Raw genomic sequence first — 20,730 nt, 5'->3', positions numbered from 1 at the left:
ATCTTAAAACTATAGTGGTAAGTATTATTAATGTAATTATATTACGCGTGGTGAAAAATATCTTTGTATCCCCTATTTATTTGATAAAATAATATTGATCATAATAATAATAAGTAAAAGTTGTATTATTTTGTAATAATAATTATTATTATTCTATAAAAAATAACAATATTTATATTTACTAAAAATGTTATTATGATAAAATGATAATACTAACATAATAGTAATAATGATATTTTATAATAACAATGATATTTCTATTAAAATAATAACGACGATAGTAATAATAATCATTTTAACAATAATACTAAAATTCAGTTGACTATAACTTCAAATTCGTTCATCGAAACCATTCGATATCTAAATAAAAAGTTCTTAAGTTTTCGCTAGCTTTCCAATGACATGCATATCATATACCCTATCTCAGTAGCATATGTATCTAATTCAGGATTCAACAAACCTATCTAAGGACAATATCGAATGTACAAGCATGCATAATCCTATATACTCGAGCACTAGTCAGGGATACACTATTGATATATAAAAGTTAAGTTATGAGTGCTCACGTATCAATATTGAGATTCAATATTGCAGGAAAGTACGTAGACGCAACGGAGATGATAAACACTAGATTGACCTCACGAGCATACCCATGAACCATACCCATCACTTCCATAGCTATAACCCATAATTTCCTTAGCTTCGACTCATTCAAAAAACTATTTTGAAATCACTCGGACATCACTCCGTCGTAATATTTTATGTATACTAATAATATCTTGAAATAATACAGAGCAAATATATATATATATATATATATATATATATATATATATATATATATATATATATATATATATATATATATATATATATATATATATATATATATATATATATATATATATATATATATGTAAATCGATTGAGAGAGTTTAGAGAAATATATTTTCAAGTTTCTATGAAATAATGAAACCTATTGAATTCTATTTATAATAGATTTTTGAATTATTAAAGTGAATTATTAAAGTATGAATTATTAAAGTGAATTATTAAAGTATGAATTATTAAAGTGAATTATTAAAGTGAATTATTAAAGTGAATTATTAAAGTATGAATTATTAAAGTGAATTATTAAAGTATGAATTATTAAAGTGAATTATTAAAGTATGAATTATTAAAGTGAATTATTAAAGTTAAAGTAAAGTAAAAGTAAAGTAAAGGTAAAGTTAAAGTATAGTAAAAGTATAAAAACTATGTATGTATAATACGCGTATAAATATATATAATATTAATTTAAATCGTTATATATATTTAATGAAATAAAATATAAATATCGTTATATTTATTATACTGGTTAAGTAATGAGTTGTCAAAAGTGATTCTAGATATTTATAAAAGTTTAATAATAAAGTTTTTTTTTAACTGAAAACGTTTTTGTACGTTTGAAAATAGATTAATAGAATATTATGGAAACCAATTCTCTACTAGCTTTTGTCTAACTTTCGTAAATGACACTTTTTATTTTTATTTATAAATAGCTTTACAAATTATTCCGAATATCGTTAAGAGGAATAGATTTCTCAAATCATAGTGGACCTCTCAACAGAGACTTGTAATCATAATTCAATGTTTCTGATAATTCAATCATTTAATATATTTTTTTTAATTTCGTCAATAATCATATTGAAATAAATACGTTCATATAAAGCATTATACTTTTAAATACTTTGTTGACATTTTTAATTTATAACATGTACACATATACATACATATTCATATATGTTCATTTAATGGTTCGTGAATCATTGGAATTTGGTCGAGGTTTAAATGAATGTATAAACATAGTTTAAAATCCTTGAGATTTAACTTAACAAACATTGCTTATCGTGTCAGAATAATATAAAGATAAAGTTTAAATTTAGTCGGAAATTTCCGGGTCGTCACAGTACCTACCCGTTGAAGAAATGTCGTCCCCGAAATTTGATAGAGTTCGTTATGGCTAACAATGAGAATGTTATTATGACGATTATGAAGTTTTATCATGTCTAAGAAGTATGGATAAAATAATTCGATTACTCAAAGCGTATGAGGGAAGTTATCGTAAATGAAGGAAATAAGATTATAGTGATTCGTCATATCTTTTGACGTCATCACAATTGATCTCCGAATTTAAAGAAAATCTTTGTAATCTATGTTGGATTTGATGCTTCGGTGATTAAGGAGATTATGGTTCTCTTCGAATTAATACGATAATCCATCTTGATTTCTCTGTCGGGTATTTCACTATAAATCCACCTCCTTCGTTTCCTTACAACTCACACCTTCTATTCTTTCTCCCTCAACTCGTATTTTAAAGTATTTGTCAATATGCTTCATCCAGTACTGATTCTCGATATACTCCTCACTTTCATATCTGTCGTTCTTCTTTTTCATCTGCCTCTGGAAGAATCTATTTACTTCTACTATACTCTCGGTTTTATAGTGTTTTTAGTTCTTCCGTGTCTTTATATTGCTATATGCATCGATATATACGGTTTATAATTTTTGGGTAGTTGTTGGGTTTTATATCTTCCCTTATATTTCAAAGCCCCTGCTTTTGTCTTCTATAATCATTGACATCCACAGTTAATGCTCCCTTCTATTTGCTGCGATTTATACTCCAATTTATATTTTGGAATTTTGTCCTTTCGTTTCTTCTTCTTGCGATTAAGCAACTTTTGTAATGGTCTAGTATACGCAGATATGAATTTTAGAATAAACATAGTTAATGTTCTAAGAAGGAAATGGTAATGGCACGATCTTGATTTGTTAATTTACCAGAATACCCTGAAAAGACCGAATCATCAAGAAAATATATTCTTGATATTTTTAGAGATTAAATAGAATACAAGAGTCGTGTAACATGGAACATGATGACGTCATGGTCTGTGAATCGTCATGTCCCATTAGAGACTCAGCATGACTTACTGTAATATAATCACGTTGATCAAGTGTCATTATATTATACTAACTCATGCTTCAGTTCCCAACACTACTTCAAAACATTCATAATTTAAACTCGAAAGTTTATAGAATATAGAAACTAATAGTTTCTTATATGATGTAACACTGATAGCGCAAAGAGATAAATGACTTCAGATAAGATTAGTTGTGAAAATATCTTCAGAAATATCGCGGATATTTATAATGAAAGATATGATAATATCTTAGAATTTCTAATATTGATGGATGATGATGAAGATTTGTCTGTAAAGGTTTAGAATAAAGAGTAAGGTATTCGTTAATGACTTTAGCAGGCACTGAATCATTTGGATTCTTTGAAGGCAGATTTAGTCTTTGTGATTTGTCCACAGCCTCCTTCATAGTCTGTTCAATCCGTTTTCCAGTTCCAAACCTTCTCTTTTTCTCAGCTTTTCCACCTTACTATTCTTTGTCATCAAACTTTTTACGGTTAAGATCGTTTACAGTTTTTGATGCTTCATCAGTATTTCGAGAACTAGTTCGCAGTTTAGGGTGTTTTTCAGAAACTTCACATTCAAAGTATATAAGTCCAGAAGATAGACACATATAATTGTTGGCGTAGACATGCTGCGAGATTTCAAAATACTGATTGCTAATTTCTGATGATTCATATGGCAATTCTCGTTACAAGATGCAGATGAGTAAATGATGGGATTTTGATAAATATAAAGATTTTTCGAAAAGTCAAAGATCAATGAAGTTGTTAATAAGTTTACTGCTAATGTGGCAAGATATGAAAGGTTCCCCGGTAATAATGATGAAGGGGTAATCATTATAATAAGGCTTATTCGAATGAACAATTGAAGTTGGTTTGCTGGAGCTGTGACAAAATCGTCTATTTTTAGAAGGGATTGAAAAGTTATTTTAGCTAGTAAATGCCAAAAGGTCTGACATGGATACATGTTAAATTATGACTTTGGTTTCAAGAGTTTTTCAGGTACGTAACTGTGGATAACATGTGGTTGGATCATCATCTCGATTGTTCATTATTTGAAGTGTCTTCAGGTATTTCGAAGGGCTTGAACACAGATTATAATCGTTAATATACATACGATGTTCTAACACAGTTTTGAAGTTAAAGTATAGCTTTGAAAGATGTAAGAATCTAAGAGTGATGATATCGTTTATAACTTGAATTGAATTCGGCGATTTCAAAATCAGAATATGTAATTAGAGTTTTGAATGAGTATGGTTGTTTTGATTTCTATAAAAGAATGTATATTGTTGTGAAAGTAGGGAGTATAATGGATGATTTGCTGAATCAGATTCGAAGAATGTAACATATTAATTGTGAATTTATATATCTCTCGGGTATTACCTACCCGTTAAAAAAAATGTCACAATTAATATTTTGTACAAAAGAATTTTATTACAGTCTTTATGGAAATATATGTGTATATTTCTTCAGATGTAATATAGATTTAATGAGTTAATATTAAATTAAACTCACTTGATTTATGGTTAAGGCTAGGATAGATAATTTCTAAACTTTAGAAATTACATAATCGTCGTAGAATGTTTTCCCAATGAAGTTATGAATCAATACTTCATCGTTGTGGTATTCCTTAGTATCTACAGGGCGTATGACGTCGATGCTCATGGGACAGATTGTGAAGTTGAGGTTTGCGATGCGGTTGTTGTTGGTGGTGGTAATGGTACTGTTGGTGTTGCTGATGGTGGTACTGTTTATGCTGCTGGTGCTGCTGCTGGTGTTTGTAACCTTTGCACCATATTCTCCAAAGCCACTACCCGAGCGCGAAGCTCGTTGACTTCTTCTATTACACCGGGGTGATTGTCGGTTCGAACGAGCGGATAAATAAAATCTAGAATTTGGTGTAGTATGCAATCGTGACGAGATAATCTAGAAATAAGAGAGAAAATGGTGTTTCGGATAGGTTCGCCGGTAAGTGCTTCAGGTTCTTCGCCAAGAGGGCAATGTGGTGGATGGAAGGGATCACCTTCTTCTTGTCTCCAATGATTAAGGAGGCTACAAACCCATCCACAATTCATCCAGAATAGATGATGACTAATTGGTTGATCCATTCCGGTCACACTGCTTTCGGAACTTGAGTGGGATTCCATTTCGGAATCCGAGGGACTTGAACTAATGACGAATTCCATTTCGTACGATTGAATAAAGAATTTTTGGATATGAAATGATTTTCCGGCTATCGGGTGGTATTCTAATTATATAGAGCAAAAGGTTTCGTAGATTACGGAGGAATTTACGGAATATGTCAGGCAAAGTTTACAGTAACAGATACGCTAAGATATGAATTAGCAGATACGCTAAGATATGAATTTTGTCTATACACTATTCATGCAATCAATGCAATAAGATGTGTCTAGACTAAGAATGATAAGCAGGTAATTTCCGACAAGAATGATAAGCAAAACTTTTGAAATGCAGACACGGTCGAAGTCCAGACTCACTAATGCATCCTAACGACTATCAGTTAGACACACTAATGCAGACCTGGTTCACTAAGACCATCGCTCTGATACCAACTGAAAGGACCCGTTCATATACATTATAAATGATTCACAATAGTTGATTACATCGCGAGGTATTTGACCTCTATATGATACATTTTACAAACATTGCATTCGTTTTTAAAAGACAAACTTTCTTTACAACAAAAATTGACGGTATGCACACCATTTCATAATACATCCAACTATAATTGACTTAATAATAATCGAGATGAACTCAATGACTTGAATGCAACGTCTTTCAAAATATGCCATGAATGACTCCAAGTAATATCCTTAAAATGAGTTAATGCACAGCGGAAGATTTCTTTAATACCTGAGAATAAACATGCTTAAAAGTGTCAACCAAAAGGTTGGTGAGTTCATAGGTTTATCATAACAATCATTTCAATATATTAATAGACCACAAGATTTCCGTTTATAAATATATGTACACTCGCAAGTGTATAAAATTATTCTATAAGTTGCAGGCACCCGGTAACAAGCCTTAACGTTTATGTTTTACCCTCTGAAGTACACCAGATCAGGTGTGTTTAAAATAACCTCGAAGTACTAAAGCATCCCATAGTCAGGATGGGGTTTGTCAGGCCCAATAGATCTATCTTTAGGATTCGCGCCTACCGTACATAGACAAGTAGTTTAATGTTACTAAGCTAAGGGTATATTTCTGGTTTAAACCCACATAGAATTAGTTTTAGTACTTGTGCCTATTTCGTAAAACATTTATAAAAACAGCGCATGTATTCTCAGTCCCAAAAATATATATAAAAGGGAGCAAATGAAACTCACCATACTGTATTTCGTAGTAAAAATACATATAACGTCATTTAACAAGTGCAAGGTTGGCCTCGGATTCACGAACCTATATTAATTATATATATTTATATGTTGGTCAATATTTGTCTAACAATTTTTGGTCAAGTCATAGTGTACCACAATCCTAATGCTCGAGACTAATATGCAAAAGTCAACAAAAGTCAACTTGACCCAAAATGACTTCTAAAATTTATACGTGTTTATTATATAACTTAACTATAGTCGTTTTATATATTTAAATATATTTATTAGATTTTATAATAATAAAAGTCATTTATTAATAAAAATTTATATTAACGTTTATATATGATAAAATATACTTTTATATATCTTAAGTAGTAAAATTTATAAAGTTCACTTAATATCTTAAAACTATAGTGGTAAGTATTATTAATGTAATTATATTACGCGTGGTGAAAAATATCTTTGTATCCCCTATTTATTTGATAAACTAATATTGATCATAATAATAATAAGTAAAAGTTGTATTATTTTGTAATAATAATTATTATTATTCTATAAAAAATAACAATATTTATATTTACTAAAAATGTTATTATGATAAAATGATAATACTAACATAATAGTAATAATGATATTTTATAATAACAATGATATTTCTATTAAAATAATAACGACGATAGTAATAATAATCATTTTAACAATAATACTAAAATTCAGTTGACTATAACTTCAAATCCGTTCATCGAAACCATTCGATATCTAAATGAAAAGTTCTTAATTTTTCGCTAGCTTTCCAATGACATGCATATCATATACCCTATCTCAGTAGCATATGTATCTAATTCAGGATTCAACAAACCTATCTAAGGACAATATCGAATATACAAGCATGCATAATCCTATATACTCGAGCACTATTCAGGGATACACTATTGATATATAAAAGTTAAGTTATGAGTGCTCACGTATCAATATTGAGATTCAATATTGCAGGAAAGTACGTAGACACAACAGAGATGATAAACACTAGATTGACCTCACGAGCATACCCATGAACCATACCCATCACTTCCATAGCTATAACCCATAATTTCCTTAGCTTCGACTCATTCAAAAAACTATTTTGAAATCACTCGGACATCACTCCGTCGTAATATTTTATGTATACTAATAATATCTTGAAATAATACAGAGCAAATATATATATATATATATATATATATATATATATATATATATATATATATATAAATCGATTGAGAGAGTTTAGAGAAATATATTTTCAAGTTTCTATGAAATAATGAAACCTATTGAATTCTATTAATAATAGATTTTTAAATTATTAAAGTAAATTATTAAAGTATGAATTATTAAAGTGAATTATTAAAGTATGAATTATTAAAGTGAATTATTAAAGTGAATTATTAAAGTGAATTATTAAAGTATGAATTATTAAAGTGAATTATTAAAGTATGAATTATTAAAGTGAATTATTAAAGTATGAATTATTGAAGTGAATTATTAAAGTTAAAGTAAAGTAAAAATAAAGTAAAGGTAAAGTTAAAGTATAGTAAAAGTGTAAAAACTATGTATGTATAATACGCGTATAAATATATATAATATTAATTTAAATCGTTATATATATTTAATGAAATAAAATATAAATATCGTTATATTTATTATACTGGTTAAATAATGAGTTGTCAAAAGTGATTCTAGATATTTATAAAAGTTTAATAATAAAGTTTTTTTAACTGAAAAACGTTTTTGTACGTTTGAAAATAGATTAATAGAATATTATGGAAACTAATTCTCCACTAGCTTTTGTCTAATTTTCGTAAATGACACTTTTTATTTTTATTTATAAATAGCTTTACAAATTATTCCGAATATCGTTAAGAGGAATAGATTTCTCAAATCATAGTGGACCTCTCAACAGAGACTTGTAATCATAATTCAATGTTTCTGATAATTCAATCATTTAATATATTTTTTTTTTTAATTTCGTCAATAATCATATTGAAATAAATACGTTCATATAAAGCATTATACTTTTAAATACTTTGTTGACATTTTCAATTTATAACATATACACATATACATACATATTCATATATGTTCATTTAATGGTTCGTGAATCATTGGAATTTGGTCGAGGTTTAAATGAATGTATAAACATAGTTTAAAATCCTTGAGATTTAACTTAACAAACATTGCTTATCGTGTCAGAATAATATAAAGATAAAGTTTAAATTTAGTCGGAAATTTCCGGGTCGTCACATCTGTGATCACGCTTCAATACGAAGCAGAAATAGAAGCAGCAATAAACAGGAGCATGCAGCCTGGTTCTTTTGGGTTTTGACTTGAACGAGAGACAGTAACCAACAGGTGGTGTTTGGTGATTAACAAGGGTGGTGAAGGGTGTTTGTACAAGCTTAAAGGTGGTAATAAAGGTGACCGGTGGATGGTGTTCTCGCTCATAAAAAGAAAATAAAATAAATGAGAGAATGGTGGTTATGGATTTAACGGTTATCAGATGGAACCCATGGTTACAAGTAAAACGTTATACGAAGTATATAATATAAGTTAAGAAAATATTACGCGAGTTTGAGCAGACTAAAAGTGGTGAAAGCCAAGATGATGATCATTGGTGATTTGTGGTGGTTAAGTTGATTGACGGTTGTTTACAATTGGGATTTGATTCAGAGAATTTTTTTTAATTGATACTTGATAATTGAAAAAATGGTGATGGAAGGAACTTAGTGAGTTAAAACAATAACATTAAACAATTCGATTACTTTAAAACATGGGAGTCTCGACAAGCAGCATCAAATTGTACAGAATAATAGAAAAAAATATAATAAAGATGAGTACGATTCTCATAGATTGGTACTAGCGATTTGGACGTTTAACAGATTAGAAGGTCCAAACAAAATTTAAATACAGTAAATGATTGAGGTGCAATCTGAAATTGATTCTCTTAATTAAAAAAATAAAAATACGTATTTATATATATATCTGGGTATATACGTACTGTATTTTATATGTGTATTTGTATACTGTATTTGGATGTGTAAATGTATATGTATCTGGTTAAGAACTGTATTACTAAATATATACTTGTTTTAAATGATAATTTTAATACTAATAATGAGTTTATAATAATAATTATAAAGCTAAAAATAATGATAATTAATATCATTAATTCTAATAATTAAATATTTAATAATTAATTATTAAATAATTTAATAATGATACTAATTATATTATTAATAATAAGAATAACAAATAATTAATAATACTGATAATAATAATTATTAATGATAATGTTCCTAGTAATATTAACTAATACCAATATTAACGATAATGGTATACTAATAATGTTACTAATATTAGTGTCTAATAATAATACTTATTATTAATTATAATATCTAACATTATAACTTTTCTATTAGTTATAATAATGATGATATTAACAACAATAACAATAATTCAAATGTATCAAATTTCATTATTATAGTTTTAATAATATTACTAACGCTAATAATAATATAATAACTATAATTAAATTTATAATTACTTTTAATATATTAATATTACAATTTATTAATCATGTAATAATTAATAATTATATCATATGTTATATGGTAACAATTATTGAATATTTAATTACAATATAATAATTATCGGTAGTAATCATATATATATATATATATATATATATATATATATATATATATATATATATATATACATATATATATATACATATATATATACATATATACATATATAGATATATACATATATATATACATATATATATATATATATACATATATTACATATTTGTTACACACAATTGTTCGTGAATCGTCGAGCACAGTCATAGGGTAATTGATTACATGAATATAGATTTCAAAGTTTTCGAGACTCAACATTACAGACTTTGCTTATCTTGTCAAGAATATAATATCTCGAGAGTTTGGTTTAAGATTAGTCGAAATTTTTCCGGGTAACTACAATGCAAAAACGTCTAAATTTGTTGCCAAAATGTTGTATAATTTTTCTTTACATGCCGTAGATAACGTATGCCCAATTATGATTTTTTGATCTGGAAACTGTAGATATGGCGAGATTGACCCATCATCATGTATTATTGGCTTAATTATTGCTTTTGTTACTTGAGAACACTCAATTAACTTCTGCCGTTCTGCGTACAACATTGCTATTCCGCCTGGCGTTGGAAACTTCATCATGCCATGCACAGTTGATGTTACAGCCCCAAACGTCATTAAAACAGTTCTTCCCAAAATTATATTGTATTGTGAATTTGCTTTAACTACCAGGAACTCAATGTTGGATGTGCGTCTTAGGGGTGACTTGCCCAAAGCTACTTTAAGCAGAATACTTCCTTCGGACCAAGACGGTTCACTTGTAAAATTTGCTAACGGCACATATGTTTCCTTCATTTTTTCTTGTACATCTTTGGGAAGCTGTATGAAGCAATGTTCATACATAATGTCTGCTCCAGCTCCTGTGTCAGTATAAATGTTACGTATTAAGCAATTAGCAACTCGTGCTTCTATAACCACTGGACCATCGGATGGATTTGTGTTAAACATAGAAGGAAATGATATTAATTGCTCTTTCCAATCTTCTAACACTTCTGCCTTCCTCCATTGTCCAGCTTTCCATGGATGTATCATGCCTACTTCTATGGGTACCAATTCGTTACCCTCGCCTTCTTTGTCAGTGTTGTTGAGATGATTCGTCTTAATAATGGATGACGCCATTGTTAACACCTATTTCCTTATGAGGTAAGGCTTAGTGTGTTAGCACAATACTAGAAGTGACCTAGCTAAAGGTGGGGGAGTGTTGCCGATTGATTTTTACCCTCGGGAAATAATCCCTGCAGACCCGGTTCACAAGTATAGAAACTTGTGGGGTGGCTTTATTAATCTTTTGTCCGTTGAGCGTATTGCTGTTAGCCGGATGACTTCTAGTGAGAGAAAGTACTGTGAGAGAGAGAAAGGTGAAGTCTCTGCTCACAAGTTGTCAGAATGTCTGAATGTGTAAAATGACGACCCAAGGGGTCTATTTATAGTGACAGATCCACCGGTTTGTTCAGGGACACGTGTCAAATGATGATACGTTCTGTTATTCATGATCCGAAGTTTGCGCTGAATGTGGCGCTCTCCGGCCAGGGCTTAAGCGCTAGGCGGCCTTCAGGGCTTTTGCATGACGGAAGCAGCCTGTATAGCGGAGAACGTTTAACGGATAGTTTCACAAAACTATTATTTTCAGTGTTTCTGATGCTAATTTCATGCGATCATTGTGCCCTTATGCGTGTATACGATAGGATACACCATTAGTAATGCTATTATAGCTCATTGTTTGTTTTGTAGGATCATATATGACCCTAAAACATGTCATGTACATAAACACATGAGTTCTCTAGTACTCTAATGTCAATTAGTGATATATAAAGGTTCCTCTAAGCTTATATACATACATTTGTTTCTTCTCATATTCGATGTGAGACTTTGGTTTGTATTATTTAACCGATTATCTCTAACAATCACCCTTTAATTAATTGATTTGTCCAAGCTACTTACGCTAGTGTGTTTTCAGCTCGTCCATATCATAATTGTTTCATGGACCTTTTAACACCAACCATGAAACAAAAGCCACACACACTATATTGTCTTCTTGTACATCCACTAGTTAGTCTTTTTTCACCAACCACAAGATCAAAGTTGAAGGTGCAACCTCGCTCTGATACTATTAGTAGGATCCCCCGCTTTTTCTGGAATAAAACAAGGGCTTTCCAACCTTTCCCCGGCAAGATAGGGAAAAAGAGCGTTGGAGGCTGGAATATAAATAGGAAAGACTATTTGGCCCAACAACATCTCCTGCACATAAGCCTATAAATTACCTAGTACTCTAAACCAATTGGTGATAAACAAACGTTCACCTAAGCATATATGCGTACATTGTTTTTTCTCATGATATGGAACTTTAGTTCCACCTTTTAACGCATTCCCCTCTTAATTTTAACGAGTTAACATATGATTATGTACAACAATAATCATCTCGATCACTATAACGTGCGGCAAACCCAATTCTTCATTTCTCATTATATAGTATAACTTTCTTTATTTAAATATATTTTGTGTCTGGATGCTCAATTGTTTTTCGGCGATTAATGCGTATCATGTATGAATATTTAGGATGTTTAATATAATTTTAGTGGTTTTATGAATTTTTGTTTGGATTTGTTAATGGATAAAACTCGATGTAAAACCTGGAAAATTTTGGGAAAATGAAATTTAAAAAAAATTAATCTGCAGGGAAAATTTCATTAGCGACGGATTTGTGTAGGGTTAGATTCCGGCGCTAATCCGTCCCAAATAGTCCGTCGCTAACCCCTCCCAAATGGTTTGTCATTAATCCGTCTCAAATGGACCGTCGCTAATCCGTCCCAATTGCTAATTTGTCCCAAATGGTTTGTCGCTAATCCGACCCAGATGTTCCGTCGGTAATATTGCCATCGTAAATACGTCGGAAGTATCTACTGAAAATTCATCTCTATTTTTGTTGTCGTGAATCCGTCGCTAATTTTTAGTGGCGTCTCTAAATTCATCTCTAAATATTACCGACGGAGATTTTAGGGTCGGCCTCAATTTGTCGAAAATCCGTCGATAAACTCATTTAAAACGGATTTCGTCGTCGTTAATTTTAGATTTTCTAGTAGTGAAATTGATTTCTGTTTTCAACGGTTCAACCATACCACTTCCCACTAGTTCATCTAACCATCCACCAACACATAAATATTCATGTACTTTAGGTTGTAAAGATACGTATACTACTTACGTGTACCTCATAAAATCAGTAGTCCTTTAACTATTCAGTTTTGTTAGTGGACTGAAATATGCCATGTAAGTATCCACGTGGCACGATATGCCATGTGTGCAGCACACTTCTTCTGTAGCAACACACACCTCCCCACGGGATTCACTTGCACCAACACAAATCGGCCATTACCATTCACTTCGGGGTCCACAAAACTAGCGTAGTAATCAACTTTCTGCTCTAATTTATTTGTAGATTAATTGCAAATGAAAAGTATTTTGTAACAATTTCTTTTCAGCATTTCAAACAGTTTCTAGTTTTGAGTTTCATTCATATAATGTGACAATTTTTTGGACGTCATAATGTGAAAAAGACTTAACCTGACAAATTACTTCAAGTAGTTGAACTTGCAAGTATATATGAAACTCACGTATCTAAACGAAAAGTTAAAATTACTCATTACGCTATACTCCAAGTATAATACTGTAATAATCATCAAACAATTTTTTTATTTTTAGACTATGATGTATTGATGAATTGTTAGCTTTCCTTTTCTATTTAAAGCAATTTGAAAGAAAAAAAAAATTACTTGTAAGAACTAAATAATTAAGAGCAATAAATGAGATTTAAAATATGAAGTTCAAAATTTTAACTCCATACTAGTTAATTTTGTGTAAGTGCACAATTTTTTTTTTTTTTTTTTGGAAAGAAAAAATCATGTAATGCCATGTACTAAATACTAAAAAGAGAATGATAAGATACTAATATTGTTAATTACGAATGTCCCTATAAGCATCAGAGGTTAGATCCCCAATCTTTGATATGTCTTGTACGTATCATTGACATTCTGTTAGTGTGGTGGGAGCCTATGAATTGAAAAAACACCATTTTTTAAACTTTTAGTATATAATACACTGATACACAAGCTTTGACACAGTTAATTACGAGTAATTAGTACGACACATTTGTTAAATATGATTTAGCACAAAACATCAACATATATAGCTCTATCTCCTAGTTAATTATTCACCATGACCTACTTATCAAAAAGGATTGTTGCGAATCAAATATTATAATGTCTAACATCTAAACGTATAAAGCGATCGAAGGTAAAAACACTTAATCGATAAAGAATAATATAACATCCGTGTACTTAAAAAGCTAATTCAACCCTTACCATGGACGTAATCTTAACATGGTGCTTGATCATTTGTTAGTGTAATGTGATATGGTTATGTTTGTTCTTTTTGAGTGAAGCCAAAATCAATGGGGCCATATAAGAAACCAATATCATGATAACCAAATTACTTTTGATTCCCCTAATTTGTCACTCTCTTATCATCTCATTTTAAAACTCTATTTATTGTTAGTTCTCCAACTACATTTCCTAACCAATTCACTTTAGTAGCAATATTTTCGCTGTTTCGTAATTTCCTCTTCACAAAAAAAAAAGAAAAAAGAAAATGTTTCATGGCGTAAAGATGCTTGGGAAGGTGCATGACGATGAAATATTGTATCATGGCCAAGGCCATGGCCATGACTATGATCATCTCGTTGTTGATGCTTATAATGTCTATGATGATGATGATGTCGTTTATTGCCATGAAAACCATAGTCATTATGAGGTTGAGTGTGATGCAGTCATGGATGGTGACGATGATGACGATGACGATGATGATAGCGGTATTGCTCCTGCCGCCTAAATCGATCAAGATTCTTGGAAAACTAGGATTTTCTGTTAAGAAACCCTAGTCATAATTATTAGGTACGTATATATTCAAAATGACCACCTAGAATGGCCAATTTATGAGTGTAACGCAGTTAAGAATAAGTTACTAATTAACTACTCCAATAAAGCTTTTAGCTGCCATTCATGGCTATATGTGTTTGGTTTACAGAAGAGTATATTAAATTAGATAATGTTAATGATTTTGCGTTATAGCCATTATATTGCATGGTGAAGTTTATATATATCATGCATCTTGCTCAATCATTATAATTGTGTTACTAGCTTATTATGGTTAACAAATCAAACAATTCGAATAATGCGATATATAATTCAACGACACAAATATTTATTCGATAAGCATAAAGGGTTAACACATATTACACTCATATCATATCATATACTAATCAAACAAACGTCATTTACTACTAATTGAGTTATAATCTTCGACACAAGAAACGGATTTCTGGTATCTTAACCGGATGGATTGAATTTTGTTATTGTGTATATAGAAATTTCTCAATGTACAAGCTTCTTCAACTGCTCAAAATCGTCTGTAATCAATTGTAAACCGGATTTCAAGTCATGCTCATCATCTTTAAAAACCTTGATGTAGTCCATAAACATCAAGAAACCATCAATATATACCCTTTTACGACCCTAAAAATAACCACAATGACGAATCGCTATGGTAAATACATGAGAAACTTTGATGTAGATGTCATTAATGGTTGATTCGTCATTTCGACATTTGAACCACCAAGATGATTAACCATAATAAAATTGGTTTGTACTCCCTCCGTTCTAGATTAATTGTTTACGAACAAAAAACACACAGTTTAAGAAATGTAGTTATGACAATGTACTTTTTATGTATTTTTTTTTCTTACTTTACAGTTTTACCCTCAATCAATGAATTAGAAATGACTCATACTTTTGTAATTTAATTAATTCATTAGGGACAATATTGTAGACTTCGTTAAATTTACTTTTTATTTTTGAAAGCGGACAATTAATTTTGGATAACCCGAAAAATACTGGACTATTAATCTGGGATGGAGGGAGTAACTAGTATAAATTTTTACTTACCTTATTTACAAGAAATTTCATTTATCCAAAAACTTAGAATATTAAAAATCTTATCATTAAATTTTTATCAACCACATATAAGACACCATAAATGCTGGAGTTCAAGATTTTAAACGAAACGTAAAACGAAGAAAAGCTGGAGCTGGTAAGCTCACGGTCGCGAGCTAGGAGTCACGTTTGCGAAGATAGTTAAATCAAAAATCCTGAACAAAAGCAATTGGGCCGTAATCTTATGTTTCGGTTTTACGACTTGTAGCTTTAGGCTTCGCGGTCGCGAAGAGGGTTTCGTGGTCGCGAAATCCTGTCATATGTAGCAATTTTTTTATGTTCTGGAAACGATTTCGTTTTTCACTTATAAATTGTAACCCAAATCTCATTGTATCAGATGTAGTGTGATGCCCCGTACAAAATCAACGTATACAGATCATCAACAACATGTCCATTACACGGTTACAACACTATATGCTATTTTAAAACAAGTTTTGCATTCATGAAAAGATAACGTTTTTACCAACGTCAATGTTTTACCAAAGATAACGTGCTTCTACGAATAGAAAGCATTAACATAAGTACGTGACACAAAGGTCATTACAAACCATAGTTCGTCAATAACATAAGTTGTGAATGCAAAATAAAAGTTCCATGATTGAGACATCTCTAAAATATACAGCGGAAGTCTAACACAGCGAGACTATAAAAGCAAGTCTATAACAGCAAGTCTAATACAGCGAAGGCAACAATGTCTAAGCACCTGAGAAATAACATGCTTTAAAATGTCAACACGAATGTTGGTGATCTATAGTTTGATTGTAAACAATAATGTAATGTAGACCACGAGATTTCGTATTCAAAACAGTATGAAAAGTATATGCTTAACCGTGGGCACTTGGTAACTAACTTAACGTAAAATAATATATCACCCCCTAAAAGTATACTTGGCGAGTGCGTTAAAACAGACGAAGTATTAAACACCCGTTAATTGCTAGCGCAACTAGCCCGAGTGGGGATGTCAAACCCTATGTATCCATATATAAGATTCGCGTCTACCGGTTCATAAACCAATAGTTAAACGTTACCGAGCTAAGGGGAAAGTTTGTGCTGTTATATTACCCACACATATATAAAGTTTAAGTACCCGTGTCTAGTATGTAAAACATAAAAAGCGCATGTATTCTCAGTCCCAAAAATAGTTAAAGTAAAAAGGGAGCTATAACTCACAGTGAATGTGCGGTAAAAGTCGATATGAAAAGTAAGCAGGTAGTAAGTCGGTCCGAAAGGTCCTCAACCTAAGTCAAAGGTTACTAAGTCAGTAATTCATCCCCAAAAGTTTAAAAGTAAATAAGTTAAGTCTTAGGTATCATCATCATCATCATTATCATCATCATCATCATCATCATCATCATCATCATCATACGTAAAAGATAAAGTTTTAAACAAGAATAGAGATCGAAACAAAGGGCTGACTTCGGACAGCTGCTACGACCTCTATACAAACTGAAATGACGTGCGGTCAGTGACCAAGGCTCCGTATGTGAGTCCTCTTACCGCTGTCAAATTTTCAGATCCTAACTCGATGTCGTTTGACTGTGGCGACGGTTCAAGCACGAGTAAGTCAGAAATTTTAGCACGTCGTTACGAAGGCGTAGTGATTTTCGGAATGCTATAAATCCTAAACCGTATATCAGATTTAGGCGATTCTTAAATGAAAAGTCATCTATTCGAACTAAACTATCTGGAAATCAACTTTCCAAAAGTCTCAGGAGTCTGATCAGACCCTGAAAAATAGAAAACAAGTGCTCCGGTGGGTTTTTTTGGTGTTTGATGCTTATCACGGTTCTCATCCTTGATGCGTATAAGCCTCAAGTGTACAACTCTTGATGTTTTAGCATCACTTTAACCAAGGTTTAACCATCAACACACAAAGTCAAGAATAAGAAATAAAATACAACTCATCTAAGAGTTTGAGCAAGGCGATGAACCAAAGTTACATCAAATTCTTAGTTTTGACACAAGTACAGGTTCTATTAAGCTATAAACTTTGAATCAAACTAAATAATCAAGACCTTAAGTTATAGAACTTAGATCTTAGCTAAATAGTTCTTGACAAAACCCTAAGTCATAGAATTTAGACTTTCAACTTTTACAACACCATAAGTTATGAAACTTAGATTTTGTAAAGTAAAATGAATGTAAACTTATGAGCTTTTGTTTAAACAAAGTAGAAGACCATAAGTTACATAACTTAGATCAAACACAATAATGAAACCCTAAGTTACATAGCTTTTGGATTTCTTAACACACTTATGAGACTTCAAGCTAGTAAGCTTGTATCTTTTATTTAATGAAAACACAAATTACAAACTTAAAGTACAAAAAATTAAAGAAGATCATAAGTTTATGAACTTGATCTTTCAACCAACTTTTTGTAGAAACCTCAAGCTAGAAAGCTTGGATTTCTAGTGTTCTTGAAGATCTTTAAAGTAAAGATTTAGATCAACAATTTACATGAAGATCACAAACATAGGTTTTGATCTTTTAACATAAATAAAGAGATCTCAAGTTATAAAACTTAGATCTAACAAGATATTGAAGATTCAAAGCTAAAAAGCTTGAATCCTTCATGTTCTTGAAGGCTTTCAAATCAAAGTTTGAATCTACAAGAGTTATGAAGATTCAAGTTACAAAACTTGAATCTTTAACAAGAATGATGATGATGACGAATTAAAGGAAGAAAAAGAAGAAGAAATGAAGTTTGAACTTACAATTTTCTCAAGTATTTTAGAGAGAAAACTAGAGAGAAAAATTAGAGAGAAAATGAGTGTGTGTTTTGAAAGAATGAAATGAGGTGTTTAAAAATGAAATGGTAGTGATGGTTGGTGCCATAAAGGCCGACGGTCACAAGGGCAAGCAGGGGGGGACCATTTGCTTTGCATGGGTGGTAGTACATGGTGGTGTTGGCAATGTTGGGTAGCATGGGACATAAGGTTAAAATGTGTAAGTAATGGTACACTAGCATGCTTAAACTTTGTCTTAATATTAAGTGGATTTTGTCTCATGTATTAATGGGCTAACTAGTCCATTAATTAGTCCACTAAATGAGTCCATTACTTGAGTAGGTTGGGCCTTTAATAAGCCAAGTCCAATAAGGTGTTAAGTCCATTAAGACTAACTAGTGAACATTAGTAAACACTAAGCGTAATTAAGGAACCATCAAGCCAAGTAATTGTCATTAATAAATAACAATTATGATTAAGTCATCATAACGCTCCAGTTATGAAAAAAGTTTAACGTGTACTAAGTACGTAGCGCGTTTTAAACAATAAGTGACAACTACGGTCATAAATGCATTCGAGGATCAAGTTAAGTAACTAAGTACTTAATAACACATTGCAAGGCATTAACGAAAGTAATTAACATGAATTATGATCCCAGAATATAATCTAACTCAGTACGCACAAATACGCAGTTTCGTGAAAGTATAAAGTATAATTAAAAGTAGAAAAAGCCGGGTCGTTACATGTAGCACCTACGAATATTATCAATAAAACTCTCTATGTTTGTCCGTGAACTAAACCAATCGTTTAATTTAAACGATTAGACATAACAACGTCAAATTCATGTGTTATTTTCATTTCTTTATTCATTATCTTTGCATGTTTGATTATATTATTTGTTTGTTGTGCGGTGAGTTTGATAACTAGGGTTATCAAATTTTTGTTAGAGTTCACTAAATTCATAGCGTGTGGTATCTAGAGCACAAGTTTACAAGTGTTACCTAGAACAATGGCAGATAATAACACGATTAAGATAAATAAGTTTGATGGGTCAGATTTTGGCTTCATGAAGATGCAGATCGAAGATGTAATTTATCATAAGGGTTTATATCAGCTGATCACTGGTATTAAACTTGAAGAGATGAAGCAGAAGGATTGTGATCTATTAGATAAGAATGCACTTGGTGTAGTCCAACTTTCTCTGGCCAAGAATGTCACCTACAACATCATGGGTGAAATCATGAATGGAAGAGTGTTGACTGCACTGTCCAACATGTACGACTGTGCGAGAAATCCTCAGCATAAAATAAGGTCTTATGATCAGACAGCTAGTTAACATAAGGATGAGAGAAGGAGCTTATGCAGCAGATCATGTTAACGAGTTTAACTTGATTTTAAATCGGTTGAAATCGGTTGGGGTTAAGTTTGAAGATGAGTTGAAAGCTTGTTTCTTTTGACTTCGTTGCCTGAGAGTTGGTCTGGCACGGTTACAGCAGTTAGTGGTTCATTAGGAACTACTAAATTGACCTTCAAAGGGATCTGATATTTTATTCTCAGTGAAGGAATTAGGAGGAAGGAATGACTAGAAATTCGGGTTCTCTTTTGAGTGCATTAGGTAGGGGTAGAAGTAGAAGTAGAAGTAGAAGCAGAAGTAGAAGCGGGACAAGATCTAAGAGAGATCCATCACATGTGAGAAACGTTGTTTGTTAGAATTGTTAGCAAGTCGGTTACTTTAGATTGTTGCACTCGGGTTTGAAGGCGAGAGAGAATACAACGACGATGATTGAAGATGCTTTCATTTATCATGAGGAGTTGATTGATGAATCTTGGGTTTTAGATTTGGGTGCCTCGTATCATGCGTCCATGTACATGAACGAGATGTATTATTTCAGGTGGTAATCCGGTAGAGTTGGAGTTGCAGACGGAAAATTACTTGATGTTGCAGGTATTTGTGACCTTGCTATAAAACACTTAGTTATGTTTGGATCT

This window comes from Rutidosis leptorrhynchoides, chromosome 1, assembly GCF_046630445.1.
Source record: "Rutidosis leptorrhynchoides isolate AG116_Rl617_1_P2 chromosome 1, CSIRO_AGI_Rlap_v1, whole genome shotgun sequence".
Classification (NCBI taxonomy): Eukaryota; Viridiplantae; Streptophyta; class Magnoliopsida; order Asterales; family Asteraceae; genus Rutidosis; species Rutidosis leptorrhynchoides.
The sequence above is the reverse complement of the archived record's forward strand: the minus strand, read 5'-3'. Positions refer to the sequence as shown.